This window comes from Macrosteles quadrilineatus, unplaced genomic scaffold (genome assembly GCF_028750875.1).
Source record: "Macrosteles quadrilineatus isolate MER2022 unplaced genomic scaffold, UCM_ALF_1.0 Scaffold_5__1_contigs__length_97177068, whole genome shotgun sequence".
In the NCBI taxonomy this organism is placed as follows: domain Eukaryota; kingdom Metazoa; phylum Arthropoda; class Insecta; order Hemiptera; family Cicadellidae; genus Macrosteles; species Macrosteles quadrilineatus.
In genome coordinates this window covers 67,589,272-67,608,721 of record NW_026542598.1, presented here as the reverse complement: position 1 = coordinate 67,608,721, position 19,450 = coordinate 67,589,272, and the positions used below count along the sequence as shown (strand labels likewise).

Below are 19,450 nucleotides of genomic sequence, written 5' to 3'. Positions count from 1 at the left end.
TGACTTCGACAGGTTATCAACAAACATTCCGCTAGAATGTTTGGTTAGTTAGGCATGTAGAACATTTAACTTATTGGTTGTAGGAGACTTCCTCATGTTCTCTATGGCTGAAGCGAGTTTTGGAATAAAAATGAACGAAGAAAAATGGAGCCAAGGGCAGAGTGTTCTTAAGCCAATGACTCTTTTCTTTCCAATACGCTAACCATTATTTAAACATTCCAACCCGAAAGGGCAGCTTAATGTGAACTATATCATCATTTTAAGTCATATAAACCATAATAGTGGAGAAAACGTATAACAACAAAGGGAGAAAACGTAATTTTACAGTAGCACACAATGGGGTGATTCGTTTAACTATGTCCTACTTGAATAAACAATTGGCCACAACCAGTTCATTTGTATCAGAGAGCACAGAACAGAATTTATTTTCTGGGCTCTCTTATTTTGATGGGATCGGGATGTCTATTTTAGTACCAAAACTCAATGCTAAAGCAACTGTATCTCGGAGACATTCATTCCTTGGGTTCCATCATTTGGAGCGACTCCACACCGGTCCTCCCCGAGGGGCCGCAGCTGTCGACAGGACGCCGCCCCTAGCCAGAGGCGACGCCGCCCCTGGCGATGTCCCCGTGGAATGTGGCGCCGCCCCCGGGTACACCGACATCTGCTAGCGGCTGCCAGGATAATCATCTCATTTACATTGAATACATTTATCATCTAGCGACACGCCGTCGAGGTTCTGGTGATATAGGCGAGAGTGCCTCTGTCGCAGGGAAATGGATTATGTGGCAGTGATGATTGGTTGGATGGTTAGAATCACATTTCGCACTGGTTTGCTAAGTTTTGCGAATTTTATAACTGAAACCAAAGCTACGTATGTGTTACAAGTTACTCGTTAAGTACAATAGATGAGTGATTTTTGTGAAAGAATGCTTTAGCTTTAGGATGTTCATTACACATTATATACATAGCAATGTTTTTTTAAGGATACAGACTTCAACTTAGAGACCTATATTTTTCACTTTTCAAGCTTAAAATGAGCTCCGATTCTACGGGTCAGAGATTATTGTACATCTAAAAGCAATCAATGATCTTTTAGAATTTTGGCTAAAACGCGCTTTAACCATTACTCCAACCACGTCCCATGTTGTAATGATTGTTGCATCTAATGTATTTAAAATACGCAACGGTGGCAGCTACATTTATGTTAAAATATCCTTTGTGTTCCATGAATTTACAAGTTTAGATTAGATAATTTTAACTAGGTGCCCAATACAAGATTGTGTGACTAAAAAACTATTTTGAGACAAAAAATGAGTTTATAGAATTGGGAAAGTTTGTGGCTAATATTCTGTAATGCATTTTGAACCTCCCTCTTTTAATTAGCCATCTTTTAGCCATACAGAAACATATTTTATGAGAAAGGTTTCAACTACGAGATCAGTGTTGTAGAAGAGACACTACGGCGTCCCCCAAGGTAGCACACTGGGGCCACTCATTTCTTGCACAGTGCGACACCGCGGCCCTTGTTAGCGGACCGCGATCATCTCTTGTGTTTACAGCCGTCGCAATCAGTACGTGGTGTTATTGCCATGTAAACACTGACGCAGCTTGTTAGCTCACTGTTTATGTCGCTATCTAACGCGATACCGCCTTTGATAACCACGTGTTTATTTAGGTTCGAGTCGCTTTCTTCACTAATTCACCACTGAAGGGGGGGTTTACAGGTATACAGTTAATCGCATCATCGTACACAGGTGTATTGTATAGGAAGTGAAAGGATAGATTGAATTGACGTATATTAGTAACTTAATTCTTTAAAAAGAGTGATTATGGGACAAAACATACTTTGGGTGACTCCCGAAGTAGCAAGCTATGGCCTTTTGTGTTTTTGTAAATTAAAATTAAATAAATGTTAACAATAATCTTTTTGAATTATTTTATAAGCCAATGTTACATTCAGTAGGCCTTATGTTATGACTAGTAGTAACTCAGACGCAATTTCATAATTACCATTTATCACTGCTTCACTGCTTGTTCACAGTCTTCAATACAGGGGAAGTGTCCAATTCTTGATTTGATTAACGCGTATTATCATAAATATAACAATTATATCATTAATCAAATAAATAAAACAACTAAACTTCAGATACTCTTATTTCAAATTTGACCAGAATATTGATTTTTGCAAAACCTTCTTGTTAAACGCCATGGTCTGCTCAGCTCACAAAAAATTTACTAGTTGTGAGTTTGGTTGTCTTCCCCTGCACCCTTCAAGTGTTTCCCCTTAGTTATCGACACATTCACATACCTATAACCATGAATATCTAGAAAGCTCACTATGAGTAAACCCATTCTCATTTCCTCTTGGAATTGGTCCTTCAACCTGTAAAACGTTGACGCACGCCTAGAGGTGCCATTTAACTACGTGAAAGGTGCGTAAAACGATGAACGATGCGCCACCGGCGTAGCGAGAACAATGCGTCGATTGGCGACTCCAATGCGCCACTCCCACTCGTAATGGCGAGTAGCGGAGAGGCGCGGGATCCAGCTACTCAATGCCACCGTGGTCGTGGCCATCGATAGATGCGATATTTATCGATTGTTGAAGGGTTTCAAGAGATAATATCTGTTAAACTGATAGCGATACAGAAGTAGTAATTAACTTTGGTTCAGCTTTACAGTACTCGATTTTACTCATGCGCTCAATTTTATCTTGACGTCATATGGCTGCGATGAGCAACCACACTTTAATCTTAATTGTTGTCTTAAAGAGACCATTTATTTCTTCATTAATTTGTGATGCACAATCTTTTTATCGCATTTGTAGCAGAACATATAAGTAAGAATGCTATACGTGGATCCAAAGATGCGTGAACCATGAAGGAATACGGGATGGCTACAGATTCTTGTTCTACGTTTTACCTTCACCTAACTATTGCATAAGAAGTGTTTTCAAAGTAATACACATCTCATGGTATAAGACTTCACTAAGTAGGGAAGGAATATAAAAAGGATAGGTACGCTATTTGAAACGCCATTTTGCTATCTCATCTAATTCTCTAATGTTGTATTTCACTATTAGAGAATAGTTCCCCACCTTAATTGGTTAACTCACTTAGATTTGATTTCTCATCCACAAGCACACTTTACCACCTGTCACCAAAATTCTTACCGCTACTGGAGTTTGTTTCGCAGATAATGATGTCTCAAGTGCCATGACATTGCAACGACGGTATCTTGAAAAGGATTGCAGCATGCAGTTATTTAACTTATAATTTCTACCTAAAATATACGAAACTGCATTGCCTCTAGTGTAGTTACATAAACTAGAGTTGGTAGATTCTTTTCTTTGATTTTAATTTAACTACCAACTATTCTTTCAATTACCGTCAAAAACGAACCAGACGAGCCTTTGTCGTTCGTCTTAATTGGCATATATTCATTGTAATTATATTTTTTACCAGAATTTATCTCACAAATTTCAAATAATCAATAGCTTCTTCAATCAACGTACAACTCGCGAATCTCCCGTCCGTCTTCTCTTCCTCTTCCACTTCGGTAGCCAATGAGCCCGATACTTTACAGCGTAGCGCTAATGATAACGTATAGAAGCGAGTTTACTCTTTAGCATTGTTTATGGCCATGAATATTTACAGTCGGGAACAGGTTCCCCTGATAACGTTGATGTATTCGCTTTGTCCGGTCCGAAGCTATATAGGCTACGGGCTCTGTTAACGGTCTACATATAGGATTGAACCATTATACGCGTTATGCAGGCTGATTGGCCGGAATGATGTTTATGGATGTGTGAACATGCTTTGGTACATAAACATGTGTGCATAGTGCCACTTATGTGACACAGAGGCTTAACTGGGCTCAGGTTGCAGAAATGAGTCGTTTTACATAGATCTTTAATGGGAAGTGAAAACATTTCCTATTCTAGCACGTTCTAGCTTCACAATATAATAATGATTCGATACATAACGCTAAAAGGTAAAACTTGAACAGTAAATTAAATAACATTCTAAAATATGTTACGAGCTCTATTCAAATAAGCGCCGTATGCTGTAGTCACTGGTGGAATTCAGTTGAACAAAATTCGTTATCCAAACAAATCGTTGAAAGAAATAAGCTAATATTTAATCGTTGAGAAAGAATTTTTTTTAGTTGACACGTCCCAAATGTAGCATATTTTTCTGTTAGAATTTAGCAATGTGTAAAATCAATAATTTCATTAAAGGTCAGCAGCTTTTGATGGTTCGAAACTGGACCTAGCTTTTCCTAATGAAATAAACGATCCTGGATAATGAAACAGCTGGTATTAGTTAGTATCAACGCTACACAGCTCATCTCACTCCATTCTACATCCTTTACTCGTAGTCGGGTTAAAATACTCACCTATGGGGCGTCCTCATCTCGATTGTTAATTAAAATTGATTAGCAGTTTTGTAAAACATTCAATGATAAAATGGTTTTTGCTTGTTAGGAGGATACGACATGTGTGTTCTTATACCCAACATAATGTTTTTTATGTGTGCCTTCTAACCCTGTATTGTATTGTATTGTAGTTGTAGTGGTAGAGAGCGGTGGCGGTCGAGCACACTTGGCCTCTCACACCCACTCTCCCATTTACATAATCGCTCCATATCACCGTCACCTTCTCGCTAACGTGCCTTCTCGGACCTGCAGCTACCGAATGATTGCAGTTGTAGCGTGAGCTACCGGAACTGTTACTATTTTGACCTCTAGCTACTGGAACTGTTACTTCTTTGGCCCTCGGCTACCGAATGATTGCACTTGTGGCGTGAGCTACCGGAACTGTTACTACTTTGACCTCTAGCTACTGGAACTGTTATACTTTGACCTCTAGCTACTCTGTTACTGCTTTGACCCTCGGCTACCGAATGATTGCACTTGTGGCGTGAGCTACCGGAAATGTTACTACTTTGACCTTTAGCTACTGGAACTGTTACTTCTTTGACCCTCGGCTACCGAATGATTGCACTTGTGGCGTGAGCTACCGGAACTGTTACTACTTTGACCTCTAGCTACTGGAACTGTTACTACTTTGACCTCTAGCTACTGGAACTGTTACTTCTTTGACCCTCGGCTACCGAATGATTGCACTTGTAGCGTGAGCTACCGGAACTGTTACTACTTTGACCTCTAGCTACTCTGTTACTTCGTTGACCCTCGGCTACCGAATGATTGCACTTGTGGCGTGAGCTACCGGAACTGTTACTACTTTGACCTCTAGCTACTGGAACTGTTACTACTTTGACCTCTAGCTACTGGAACCGTTACTTCTTTGAGCCTCGGCTACCGAATGATTGCAGTCTAAACGGTTATTTATCGTGAGTTTAACTACTGGAGCTGTTCATTTCAGGACCTTAGAATCTACAGCCACTATACAATCACTCTCCTTACAGAAAAACCAAAACTGTTCACGGTTTAATATTTTTCATCAGGATTTCTTAATAAGTCCTAAATTATCACTTCATATTTTAAGACTTTTTATACAAAATATCACATCGCTTAAGACGCAGAAAGTTAATATGAAGTGAAACATACTAAAGATTTTCAGAAAATTCAACTCTACGTCTCTTTGTTTAGCAATCACTTACAAAACTATGCATTGTAACTGCAAATAAAAAATCATTGTAAAAATCGTTATTATTGTAATTTGAAACATTAATCAAATTACAAGACTCTGGGTGGCTCAGGCATGTGTGCAAAAACATATATCTCTATGTCGAGTGCGTTTGTATGCTCATCACTCATAACATTGTGTCCCATAGAGTACCGAGTCGTTTGTTACTCTGTGTAAACAAACGCTACCTTTCCTTCATGTGACTTCATCTCCTGCAAGTCCCACGAGAACGGACAGTGAATTAATCTTGTGTCTCTTTAGGGAAAAGTATTTTCCTTTTTCTGCTGTCTCAAACGTTCAAGGTTGAAATTAAAATCCATTCCAGGTTCGAATTTCCAGTGTGTAAGCGGTGTCAGCCTTTGAGAACATGAAAAAGTATTAAAAAGTATGGTTGAAAGCCAAAACAATATAACTGTGATAAATATAAATTAGTTACATACTTTAATGCAATTATATTTGAGCATTATTATTTTTTTATTATTGTACTAACAATTTACCAAGATACGCGTTAACAAGTTAACTAAAAACTAGCCATTGTAGTCTCTGGAAAATTTTATGACAAACTAGGCTTCCTTAACTCAGTATGTATAAATTTTCGTCGTATTGCCGACCGACGTTTTGTTGCAACTACAACAATGCTAATTCTTGTAACACGTGAAAACATCAAAATAAATAACTTCACAAAACATGACACTAGACACAAAACACATGAACTCAACACAACGAACGATTTTCCCATATTTCCAACTTACTCTTTTCCCAACTATAGTACAGTAGACAATATAAAATTCCTCAATGGACCAGATGGATAAGTCAATTTTACGTTCAACAGAGTCCAATTAGCTTTAGCTACCAAAAATGGATTCCTTGACTTGCTCATTCATTCACTTATCCCCTTTATGCTTCTTTTAAGGTTTTCCCATCTTTTCCAGCTTATATTTGAAAGGGGGAAGCGAAGATGCACCTCGGTTGCATCACTGCAGCTACAGTCATTACCTCCAACTAGAGATTGCTACGGCGTAGGTCAAGGACGGTACACCTTCCTCCCCATGTGATATGTGGTATGTAACAGCTGTTAGAGAAGATAACGCAATATAGCAACATGTCGTGATATACTCAGCACATATCAAAGCCTTAACCTATCCAAGGCTGAAGATGGTCTGGTAAGTAACCTCAGTGTACTTTCACCCACGGAAATTTTACTGAAGAAGCGATTAGTTTAGGGTTGAACGTGTAAGCAAGCAACTATCTACGAGTTTGGTGTTTCAGCGTCTACCTACATAGAGGTGATTAGTGTTTTATACACTGTGTGAAATATGAGGTTTCTTATCAATTCGAATTTCGAGCCCCAAATATTTCGTGGTAAAACCTACTCTTACTCGGTTACGTAGTTCTGGCTTCCTTACGAAATAACACTTTTTTATTTGCGCTTATGACAAGTGAATAAGCGCACAATGAAACCAACAACCACATGCAAAACCGCCAAAAAAGATGGAAATCTATCCTAACCTAAGAATTTCACTGAACAGCGAGGAGGGAACACAGAGGATTTAATTTGATGCAGAGGTTGACGCCGAATTTGATGGATTTTGACATCGGCCTCGAAAGTTTACATCCAAAGAAAATGATAAATTCGTAACTAGTATTGTTAAGTAACTCTCTCATTTGTCATTAGATATTACACTGTAAATTCTACACGCCAATAAATTTGCAAATCATTTATCCGACACGCATTTGACATTTATGCGTTTAATCCTACTTACTCGAAATCCCACCGATCATTTCGTACATCGCACTTAAACCACTTATCAATCGGAATTTAATTTATCCTTTGGAAAGTGTAATACGAAATGACACTTGCAGGTTTGCCAACCGACTCTCTCTGTTATGTCTCAGTGTTGCCAACATAAGAGTGATATTGTCTGATGACCGGTTTATCTTGTCAGGTTGGTACTGCCCACGCTCGCCTCGCCTGTATAGTTCGTAATGAATAACAATTTTGTTTATTTTCTTATGCTAACTAAATTTTCTTAAGTGGTTCGGCATTGGTTTTAATGTCCAGGTTGATCAGGTTGATTGGGTGTGGGTGTGATCGTTAGGAATCACTTTGAGTGGCACATAGACCTACTTGTGATGCGGGGAAGGAAAGAAGATCCGGGTCAATTAGGTTACGGAACTTGCTTCGTATATTTTGATAATTGTTTTATTTTATAAAATATAGTACATACAGGGAAATTAGTTCGTTATGTGAAAACTATTATAGGTGGAAGATTTGCTTGCCATTACGTTTGACATATTCAGTTTCAATAAATTATTTATTGTAGTATACACACAATTACGAATCACAATAGCGTTGTAATTAATATAACTAGAGGTCGTCCAGTGGTCGAAAACTCGACCAAAAATATGTAATGTACAGACATCTCTATTTTCACTCCACGCCGTAAATAAAACATGTGATTGTAATTTCTTCAATTTCTTTAGATTTTATATTTATATTTTGTTTTTATTTCGTCCCCAGCATGGCAATACATAAGGCACATGTTAATTTTTTTTAAATTTTATTTTTTTTGTACTTATTTTTTAGCCTATTTTAATTTATAAAGGGATGTTGCACATCTACAGAAAAAATATCTTTCTGACAGTGTGTTTATATTTTCCCAGCGATGCACACGAGCTGAGAAAAAAGGTTTTAAAGAAACATGCTTGCATATTCATTAGATGTTATTGGATCATAAACATTTAAATGTAATTTACAATATAAACTGTAACTGTTTACAGGAAATTTTTAACTGTTACTGAGGAGCACCAATTTGTATTTTACATTAATTTAACATTTAGAAATCTATCTAACTCTTGACCACTGATTTTTATAATATTTTATGTTTATTACAGTGCTTATTTAGTATCAAAAAGCTGAAACTAAAAACACTCCTCACTTTTTATTCCTATTTTAATTAAACAATCTATACCAAAATAAGTAACCAACAAGTAATTTTAACGAAACAAAAAAAAACACTACTGATCAAATTACCACTGACGGTATGAAAATATACAGAGGCTGACCACATTGTTAAATGCGGCCCAATACAATATTGGCCTCAGCCCGATCATATTGGTTACATATCTCTGTACACAGCGATGTACATTGCCTGTAAATATTCCCGGAACAGAATACCACTGCAAATAATAGCTTTGCCAGCGCTCGGGTTAGGCAGGCTTACCTGCAGCTGGATTTGCTAAATCGTTATGGTTTAGTAATATATTGGTTTATTGATTTATAACTGTTTGAACGTGAAGTAATTTTAAATGCTTAAAATACACGTTTTCACAAGTTTACTTAGGTATATTTTATCTATATAGTCTGTGTTGCCTTCATGTGAATGGTATGTTAAATATGCCATGATACGTAAACTAAATGTTCATGAGATAAACTTCCTTGTGTAAAGTATCAACATTCATAGTTGGAAATAGAGGGAAATAATGACGTATACTTACGAAAATTTTAAAAACATTTCTTAAATATTTACAATGAAACAAAAACTAATAGAATCCACGTGTCTATTACTGTCGTACGTGAATAGTATTCAAACAATATAAAAAGCTTACACCATCGTTTATATTACAATGAAACTGCATTTCCGATGTCAAATGTTACTCATGAACCAAACATTTCTAGAAAAACGTTGATTTATATTTTAAACATAAGGAAATTCATTACGTTTGCCTAAAAATACAAAATTAATTTCTTTAACGTTAACAGTACTTTTAAAAACAATAATAAAATACATACTATGTGGGACAAGGACCATTTTGCATGTTATTATTGTTTCATTATTGCTTTACAGAAGTTGAATACTATACATATTATGGTTCAACTTTTTGCGGTGTGAATCATGGTTTGAACTGGAAATTAAACTGATCTAAATCTCTAATCTTTATCGCATCTAATCTTTAGATGCGATAATCCTTCATATTTAAATACTTTTGTCCAAGTCCAATAACCAATTCCTAGCAATACTCATTGTGACAATTGCATGAAAGTCGCCCATGTCGCCAGCACCCCACATGTTCATAAAGTACGCATTTTTCTAAATATATTCACCCACGATGAATAAAATCACTCGTTGGAATATGAAATAACCTCACGAAGAAGACAAAGGGGTCGGGGTGGTGAAAAAGAAAACCCACGGGTATTTTCCCGCCATTATTTAGTGGTCAATATATATGATAAGGAGCGCAGATGAGAGATATTAGCATCGAATGGTGTTCTGTGTGGAGCAGCCGGCGTTGTAGTTGCTCTGGCCGCCGGCGGGAGCGCTGATGTGCCGCGGGCGCTACAAGCGCGGGACGACGGTACGGACGTACCCTTCGGGCAACACAACACCTGGAGTATAAAAGAGTTTACGTGCGCCTCCATGGAGGAATAACGTTTGATTATTTCTCTGTATACCATATAATATAAACTAGCTGAGTGGTTAAAGTACTCGCCTAACAATCAAAAGGTTGCCGGTACTATACTGTGAAATATCAGCAGCTTTTTGATGGTTCGATACTGGACCCAGCTGTCCCTGATCATTGGGCTCTAAATAAACGATCCTGACTGATGCAGCTGATCTTAATCAGTAACAAAGCTACACAAATCTCAAACCAAACTATATACACTAATCCTCCACTCATATTTGGGTTAAAATACACACCTATATAGCGTCTACATCTCATAATGATAATGATAATGTCCATAGTTTAGGACTGTTTTTAGATGTGTAGATTTATTTTAACCTGAGCGGCTTGCAAAGGTTGGTGCAACATACAACCACGAAAGAATTGATAACGTTTTAAATAAAATAAACCATCTGCATAAAACATATTGATTGTATTGTATATTGGATGTAAAGAAACAATTCAGATAATATGCTGCAACAAGGTAATCTGAATGCTAAATCAAAATTATCCCTGAAACACATTTATGAAGCAAGGACTTAAATAACTCAAATTATTTCAATTTTATGCAGGAAAATATTGCAAAAGCAATTCAATAGATTTGTCAGCCAGCGGTCGACAGCAACTTTAGAATATCCAAAGTTGATTATAAATAGTTATCAAAGCAAAACCATTTGGTGTATTCTACAGTTTACTAAACTTGTAATATATACACCCAAATAAATCAAGTATAATTTAAACTATGGGTAACATATAGAGTAGACTAGTTTATTTATAGGGAAACTTAGAGAATTTGGGAACTTATTAGATTGTTCTTTGGTGCTATTGAAATCATTTTTAAAAATCCTTCAAACATACGTTAAAATCTGAGTTCAAAATCTGGCAAAATAGTTCTAACGCTGCGGGAATTGAGGACTCGCATCGTCCGCCTACCTGCTTCCTGGCACAGAAAACGTTTCTGTGTTCCTGGTTGCAAAATAGGAAATATAAATAGAGAAAGGCAGATGGAGTTTTAAGTCAAGAGTAGACACAGGTGGGGATAGGGAAGGTGGGGGTGGAATTAAAGATGAAGTCGTGAAGAGTGCGGCCCCGCTAGTACGGCGAAAGCTCTCTCAGGGACCTCAACTAACTCATGGGCATACATGACAAGTAAAGAACTTTGTGTTTTGGGCTCAGGAGTATTTATTGGAAAGAGGTTTACGGAATTTTAATATATTTTAAATTTGGAAGTGAGTTGCGTTAATATAATGTGTGATAATGCATTCGCAAAGAATGTGCTGAGCTGCATCTTAATTTCTTGGGACTATGAGAAATCCATTGTCTTTTTATTTACTTTGAAATAAATGTATTTATTGTAAACCTTGCAAAATATATTTAAAAAAATTTGAAACATATTGTATAAGCATAGACTTATAAAATACACAAATGAGACAAATAGATTGAAGGTCTTGATGCTGAGAATTGGCACCGTAACTCATTTGTTCAATTCCTCTCTAATACCATTTAAACGATTTCCATTCTGTGAATGTAAATTTTATACTCAAAATCGAGTGATTTTTAACAGTATTTGTTACGGGATCTAGAAATCAACAATGACTTGTAGAGAACATAAATGACGTCTCTATTATACCATAGAATAAATGTCAATACATCAAATCTATGGCTTTGTAATCGCCTTACTGTGAGTTTAACACTAAAACTTGAAAAGTTTAATTATTTAATTAAATCCTTAAATATCGTCCTAGAAGACAAATGTGGAATTTATCAAGGGGACTCCACGGCACGTACAGATACCTAGGATCACGTGCTTGATAACAACTTCAGCTGTTAATTTAATGTTGCCTCAACTTAGGCTCTTAGCGGCACTTTCGGCTCTGAAGCGACTCCATGCTGAATCGAGCGATACCGAGCCATGCGACCGAGTCATAATACAAGAACGGAGTTACAAGCGATTCACGTTTCTTACAAACATCTGAAATATGTCTGGTTTAAATACACCAGAGTGAAAGCAATCATTCAACTCATAGAAGAGTTTAAAAGTGTTTGGTGAATATGCATTGATGTTTTGTTTGATGGATATTGATGGACGTGTTATGTTTACAAGAAATTTTGTCATCGATCTCTGAAAACAACTGGACGACGTTTTGATCCTACCGCGCCACTGCAGCCAAAAACAAAATTTTTTAATTGATAAAAACCAACGCATCGTTACTGATACTTGCTCGATTCAAATTTGGTGTTCACCGTTGCACTTGTCGTAAAAATATGAAGATTTTGGTGTAGTTTTAAGTTATTACAGAATAAAGTTTAGAAATGAATTATTTTAATATAAAATCTATTCCATATTCTTAGCAGTTTTATGCGGAGTGCAAATTTGTTAATTAATTGAAAACCAAGCTACTTTGGACAGAGATATGGCAGTTTTTTTTGTGAGTGCGAAGATGCCTTTACACCAGGGAGAGCCGAGCGGCCGATCAGTTTTAGTAATATAGATCAAAAGATTTCGTAAGTATAGCTTATTTCAAGAATTAATTATCCAACATTAACCAAAAAGGTAAAAATGAAGCCTCGGTGACTGTGTAAAAAAGAGTATTTTGCTGGATATCATTCATTACACTCATTTTAAACTCTCTAAGCTGTAACTGTGTCGCCATTTTTTCCATTATTATAATTTTTTATATTATTACAATGCGTTCTCTATCTTTTCAGTTGGAGTGTTGCCTTATTCATTGAGTAATTAACCTCGTACTATGCCAGTTTTAGCTTACCATTCTCATTTTATTGACCATATATTAGTAATTATAAAGAAAAAAAACTCACCTAAAAATACACGTAAAACGTTCGGGGCAACTTAAGAGTATATTTGTCCAAACCACATCCAAAAACTGAAACTTTTTAATCATTCAAGCTATAAAAACGCATAATTTAATAAACAAAACACACACGTATACAAAAGTGATTCCCCCCAACCGCACTGCCACGACACAGCTGTATGTAGCCAGACAATGTTACCAGCTACAATACCGCCTCGGGGCAGATCTAAGTGGCCGGCCTGGCTCGACACTTTCTATCCGCGGGCGGAATTTTTCAAAACGAACAAAGGACCTCAATCAGCCAGACTTATTTTGGAGTGCCCCGCGGCTGTGCCCCAAGCACGACAATATTTCTCGCTCAGAATTCTTCCAACGCGGATGCTCTCTAGGCATTAAATAACACGGTTTCCTTGGCCGCGCCGTGTACATGCTCTACTTGGAACATTTTATGGTTTTACAAGTTGGGGTTTGTTTTTGGTATGTTAATTTTATTGTTTGGAAATCGTCTCGGCTCCAATCGGAAATTGGAATGGGGGAACTCATGCTTTAACGTGATGCTATAGATGGAAGAATAACCAAAATAAAAACGCACAAAACATATACGATACTAAAACTTGTTGACATAAATTATTCATCAAATATATTGTCTTCATCTGTTCATACCTATGTTGAATTTATTAGGGGGTATGATGTGCCAAAATTCGTTGAAGTTAAAAAGTTCAACTCCAAATAAATTGAAAAAGGTTTAACCAAAACAAACGGTAAAATCTTTATTTATTAGCGCTTAACGTTGAATTTACTTTGAGATCTTTTAAGAAATAAATCGACCTCAGATTGTCATCCTAATGTGCATTCTGTAAAATTTTACTTTTAACCAAAGAATGAGAAGTCTACTTTCAGCGTTAACTATAATCAAAGTTATCTGTTACCTAAGTAAATAGTAATTTGATTTACTCTTCCACAGTGTATACTATAATCAACGTGAGTAACTTATAAACTCGCATATTTTGTAATAATGTTTAGTCATAAATTATCAACATTATACGGTACGCATTATCTCTTACTCACAATCCATACCTAACTAACAAATGTACCGTATTCCTCTTACAAATTTCCAAAGATTTTCACGACATTCTGCCGAAAACGTTAATTTGTTCGATCTAAAATGTAAACGTTACGGCGCGGCGGCGATAGCGCTGTGGGCAAATGGTCGGAACGAAGTGATACTTTATGTAAATGTTAACACCCGAGGTGAGCAGTGTTATCAGAGCGATCGGGCGTGACTGATAAGGTGATAACAAAGATAAGAAGGGACTTTCATCTGCCGAGAGCGTTGCCGCTCCGCGTGATCGTTAGAAGGTATAAAAGGGGAACAAAAAGAAGCGGAGTTAGTACACTACCCTGTGCAACGCCGTAGTGCGTGGGGACGAAGGTGGTATGATTATTTGTGAGGCCTTTGTTGGAATTGATGATGGAAAATGGATAACTTAAAGAATTGAATAAAGAATTTTAGGGAAGAACAGAGACAAATGGGGATTTCTCACTAGGTTGTTTTTATCATATTCATTACTTTGACACAGACGCTTACATTGTTGGGTATTTCAAGCTGATTATGATGGAGGGGAGTGTACAAAGTGAGATTATCTTTGTAGTTTTATTATTGGTGGTACCAGCTGTTTAATTGGAAAGACCTTTTGTTAAACAATCTAAACAAAAATAACTGTATACGATTCCATGTATAAATTTGTACGTACGTTTAAAGTGTTTACACCATATTCGACGGTAAGAAATGCAAAGTACTTACATTTATTTATGAAAGTAGTTAAAAACAAAGATTTCAATAAATTCGAGAATGGCATATCCGATATGATAGAAATCCGCTGACGAGGATACATTACATTGGTTGAAACCAGTCCAGTCCTATACGTAAACATTTTTTTTGGGGGGGGGATTGTAACCTTGCACATTTTTTTATTTGCTTTGATGGTAAACGCATTTGAGAATAATTTTGCAATTTAAATAGGCTTAATATACAAAATTAAGTATATTAAGCAAATATCTATCTTTTGTGAAGTTAAGCATGTACTAACACTATACATACATTTATTATTATCTATTGTAAAAATATGTCATGATGTAACGCACAACACCAATGTTAGCCATAAAATTTTTCATACGTATTGTTTTGTTAGAATTTATAGCATATTAGCATATTATTGTAAATGGTTGTGTATTGTCATGGTTGTAAATGTATTATTGTCAAATAAATAAATAAAAAATAAATAAATACATATATTACATATTTGTACTCTGCGTCTAGAAATGTATCAATCATTCTACTCACTGGTTTTTATCATTTTAATGGGGAATAAATATTGACCATGATATGTACATAAATAGATATTGGCAATGTTCCTTATTCTATTAATGACTCAATAAATTTATCTTAACTGAACTTAGCTGAATGCATACACGCTATAGTTTTGAAAGTAATAATTAACTCCCCATTTTTTTTTTATTGATTACTAAACAATCAGTTCTAACAACTTAAAACCAATCATTAAATCCACAAAACTACAAAATTACTGAATTTTAAATAAAACATTTAACATCACAAGTAATGTCCGCATAAATAACTTAGCCACCGCTGTAGGTCAAGCCATAACATAGAAGTTGTAGCTATTGTCGCATAAGTAGTTGTTACTCTGTGTTAGAAAGTCGCCCGCTGTGATATACTCTGTGGCGAATATAATATAGCTGTGGCTGAGGTGGTACTACTGTATGCGGGGCGAGATTATTATCACACCGAAGACAGTTGTTGCGTTATGTCGTCAACCTTTACAGGCCCCGCCCTCACCCATTTAAATGTGTTTAAAAATCCGGTTCGTATTTTTTTATGTGTGTCAAAGGTTGCATGTTTATTAATGAACGTGTATACATGGGAATAGCTAACCATAAACTTTATGACAAACTTTCGTTCCGGGATTAAGATAGTTTCCAGTTCACGGTGCCTAAAAGCAAAAATATAGTTGGTTTAATGGTAAAATTTTTACACACTGTATAAGGAAGTTTCGTATTGTTAACAATTTTGGTATTTACATTAGTTCTAGTGGATTTGACAGATATTTTAACATATTCCCAATATTTTATATTTTCATGTAAATAGATTTTTTGGGTTTAGGAATATTAATTTGAAGCAGGTGTATATTTACTACAGGTTATTGCAATTGTGTGTATGATAAAAATAATGATAATATCATATTAATTCCGTGCTGCTCCTCCATAAAGATAGCCTTTGTGAAAAGATTTGTAGACGAATGATTTGTTTGAACTATGAAGGAACTAGCAGCACGATGATAACTGATATTAAACTTTTTTAACTTATATTAACCCTTCCAAATATTGAGAAATCGTAAGAGGATGGGATTCAAGGACCGAAAAACGCGTTCCTTATTTTCAACTTTGCTCATCAATATTGGTGCAACAAGTTTTCCATTTTATAATACGTTAAAATAAAATTATCTTACACTTGTGTACTAGGTACCTGTACTGTAGTTTTTTTTAAATCTATTTTGATAGTCCTATTGACAAATTGAATTGGTTTCTGTGTGGGTAGACCTACCTTTATTTTCGGGCGATTGCAAAAAACTACAGAACCAATTGGACTGCAAATTACACACTCGACACTTATGCCTATTCATGCCTTCCCTCGCGGCCACATGAACATCCAGCCGTCGGAGGTTTCAAAGTGGATGTTTTGGAAAGAAATAAATGACAAAATTCTATTGTTTTATCTTCAATAGAACAAAAACTCACAGCAATGTTTACATTTACAGTACTCTATTTTGGCTGTGTTAAAGGTATTAATTTTATTGTACTACGCAAGTGACTGAATTAAACTTGAGGACTTTACAAAACTTAGAGGAATGAGGTTTGTACAGATAACTGCGGGCGTGGAGGAACTATTTCCCACTTCAAAACAAAAAATCGCATTACACTTCTCTTTGCGTCATCACTTCATTGCGGACCAAAAAATCGACTACAGAAGATCTACTAGTTGTTTCAGATACAAAGAGGCGGCGCAACAACTGTTTTTTTTTTAATGTTTTTTGTAATTTTACCTGTAGTTCCTGGATATTGAATAAACTTGTGGTGACATACAAGTCGTACTTTATTCAGTTAACAATTATCACTGAATATACAACTGTTAAGTCCGTAGACAATACAACAGTCAGAATGAAGTAGTTCAAAAGCTCTGACTGAAGCCGGGTGTATAACATTTTGTTTACAACACACAACATATTGAAAGTTTTGTAAGTGAGTGCTGAATTTAATTGAAATATAATTTTAAAAGTTTACACAATAACCTAAATCATTTTTTAAAGATGTTTTACGATTTCTGTTAAAGAGTGTTATTTACAATAAATTCAAGAATAAATTAAATCTTTAGACTGCATCTTGTCGCGTCCAAGAGCAAACAACTTTAACTACAGTACAACTTTTCACCCTAGCGTTACAAGAAACGTGCATTTGGAAATCACACAAAACAAACAGTGTACAAGAATATCCAAAAGCCTACTGTTCCCATCTACAAGCCCAAAATTATAAATTACATTTGTCATTGCAATTCCAACAATTATTCTATAGCATTTCAAAACTTAATATAATTAATATACGAAGTATTAGTCAGATTTACTCATTTTCAAATAACAGTTGATAAACATCAACTGTTGTTGTGATTTTGGGATTTTCCCCACAGCTAATAATAATTAATTAGTCTTGTACTGTATTTCTTTCATGCAATTCATTTGGATCGCCAATCAAAGTTACTTTATGTAAAGGAACTTCCCAACCAATTGTCAAATACCCTAATAATTGTCAAATATACACCCACTGTCAAATGTACAGTACCAACAACACAACCTCTGTTCTAGCAAAAAAAGCTACGCATAAAAAAATCACAGCCAACACTTATTCCGATACAGAAAGGCTAACAATAGAGGTCCTACCATGCGACCCTGTGGTACACCAACAATTACTTTACAATAATATGCAAATCCAACGTTACCTCTTGATGTTGGAGGGGTCCAGGGTTCCTGCTCTGTTCTCCAGCGTGGGGATGCGGATCAGATCGTGTGGGAAAATGTTGACGGTTGTGCGGCACTGATTGTTACTCTATGTCGCGGCACGCGCGGCGCGATGTACTCTGTGGCGTAGAGACGTGAGCGCGACGGCGGCAACTGTGCGACTGTGCGCGGGATGGCGGGAGTTTCCCCTCCCCTACACCCTCCCTAACTGCCCCCGGCTACACTGAACTCTGCCCCCGGCGTTACCAGATATACTGTGAGTACACGGTGGTGTTTGGATGTTCAAATTTTGAATATATATTGGTTAGAGGATTATTTTTTTATACATGTGTACACGATGGTTTAAAGTACCTACCGGGAAGTTAGTGCATTGATTCGTCAATGAATAATAAATCCCTCGATATATAATATAACATCTTATATATATATATATATATATATATATATATATATATATAATAACTACTCGATGTATTATGTGGAGTATTATACATTGATGTCGGTTATTATTATCATTGTGAATTGAGATGAGAACACCACCTAGGTACGTGTAATTTTAACGCAAATCTAAGTGAAGGGTAGAATGGAATGAGATGACGTTTATGTAGCTTTGTTACTGACTAGGATCTGCAGTGACAGCTGGGTCCAGTTTAGAACCTCCAAAAAGTTATAAACTTTTCTCGTGATCGATCCGGAAAATCTTTAGGTTCTTATTTGAGCACTATAATTAAAATAATAATACAGAACATATGTCCCGTCTAGAACTAGTAATCTGTTTTTCAGATCCACGACTAAGTCACAGAGTTCTTATTGTTATCTGTACATTTCGAGTAAACCGAATAAACAAAAATCAGTTATGTGTCATATCCAAACCTTATCCAGCTAAACTGAAACAGATTATTTTTATTTTATTCCAACCAACTCTTTTTTTATTTTACTTTGGAGAAACCAAATCTGTTCATTTAACCAATGATACAGATAAAACTAATAAGCTATCACTTAGTTCGATACAGTACCAAAAAAACTGAACTACTGATACTACTTAATTTATTAATTCGGGATGGTTTTTTATAGAATGATTATAAACCAATACCATTAATAGACAACGCTATAAACTGAAACAACGCTAACTAGTGCTCAGCTAGTATCGCTCAACAACTATCGCTCAACTACTATCGCAAGAGTCGCTTCAGGGACAATGCACCTTTATAATTTAGAACTAGTAATAATTCATTTTGGGTTCGTCTCAAAAACCTCAATCTTACCTTTTTATTTCAATGGTATTTATTTACATATTGTTGTTGATATATGTCAACAGCCGTTTACAAGGAATGCTATTCCACTATTCCTCGTCTCGTATTTCCATTCTCCGCTCCAATTCCACCGATCCTAGGTCCTCGTTCCAACACTCGGTATTGACGCCATCCTACCTAACGGACTCGTATTAATGAGCT

At 36.1% G+C, this 19,450-nt stretch overlaps 1 protein-coding gene across 1 annotated transcript in view; it reads right to left on the bottom strand.

Moving 5' to 3' along the window:
* Positions 1-18,145, bottom strand: part of LOC128995860 (BTB/POZ domain-containing protein Tiwaz) — a 113,288-nt gene extending 95,143 nt beyond the window's left edge. Inside the window, exon 1 of the mRNA XM_054420883.1 lies at positions 17,978-18,145. The gene's annotated coding sequence lies outside the window, so the exon portion shown is untranslated. The remainder of the gene's footprint in view (positions 1-17,977) is intronic.
* Between the last annotated feature and the right edge of the window lie 1,305 nt (positions 18,146-19,450).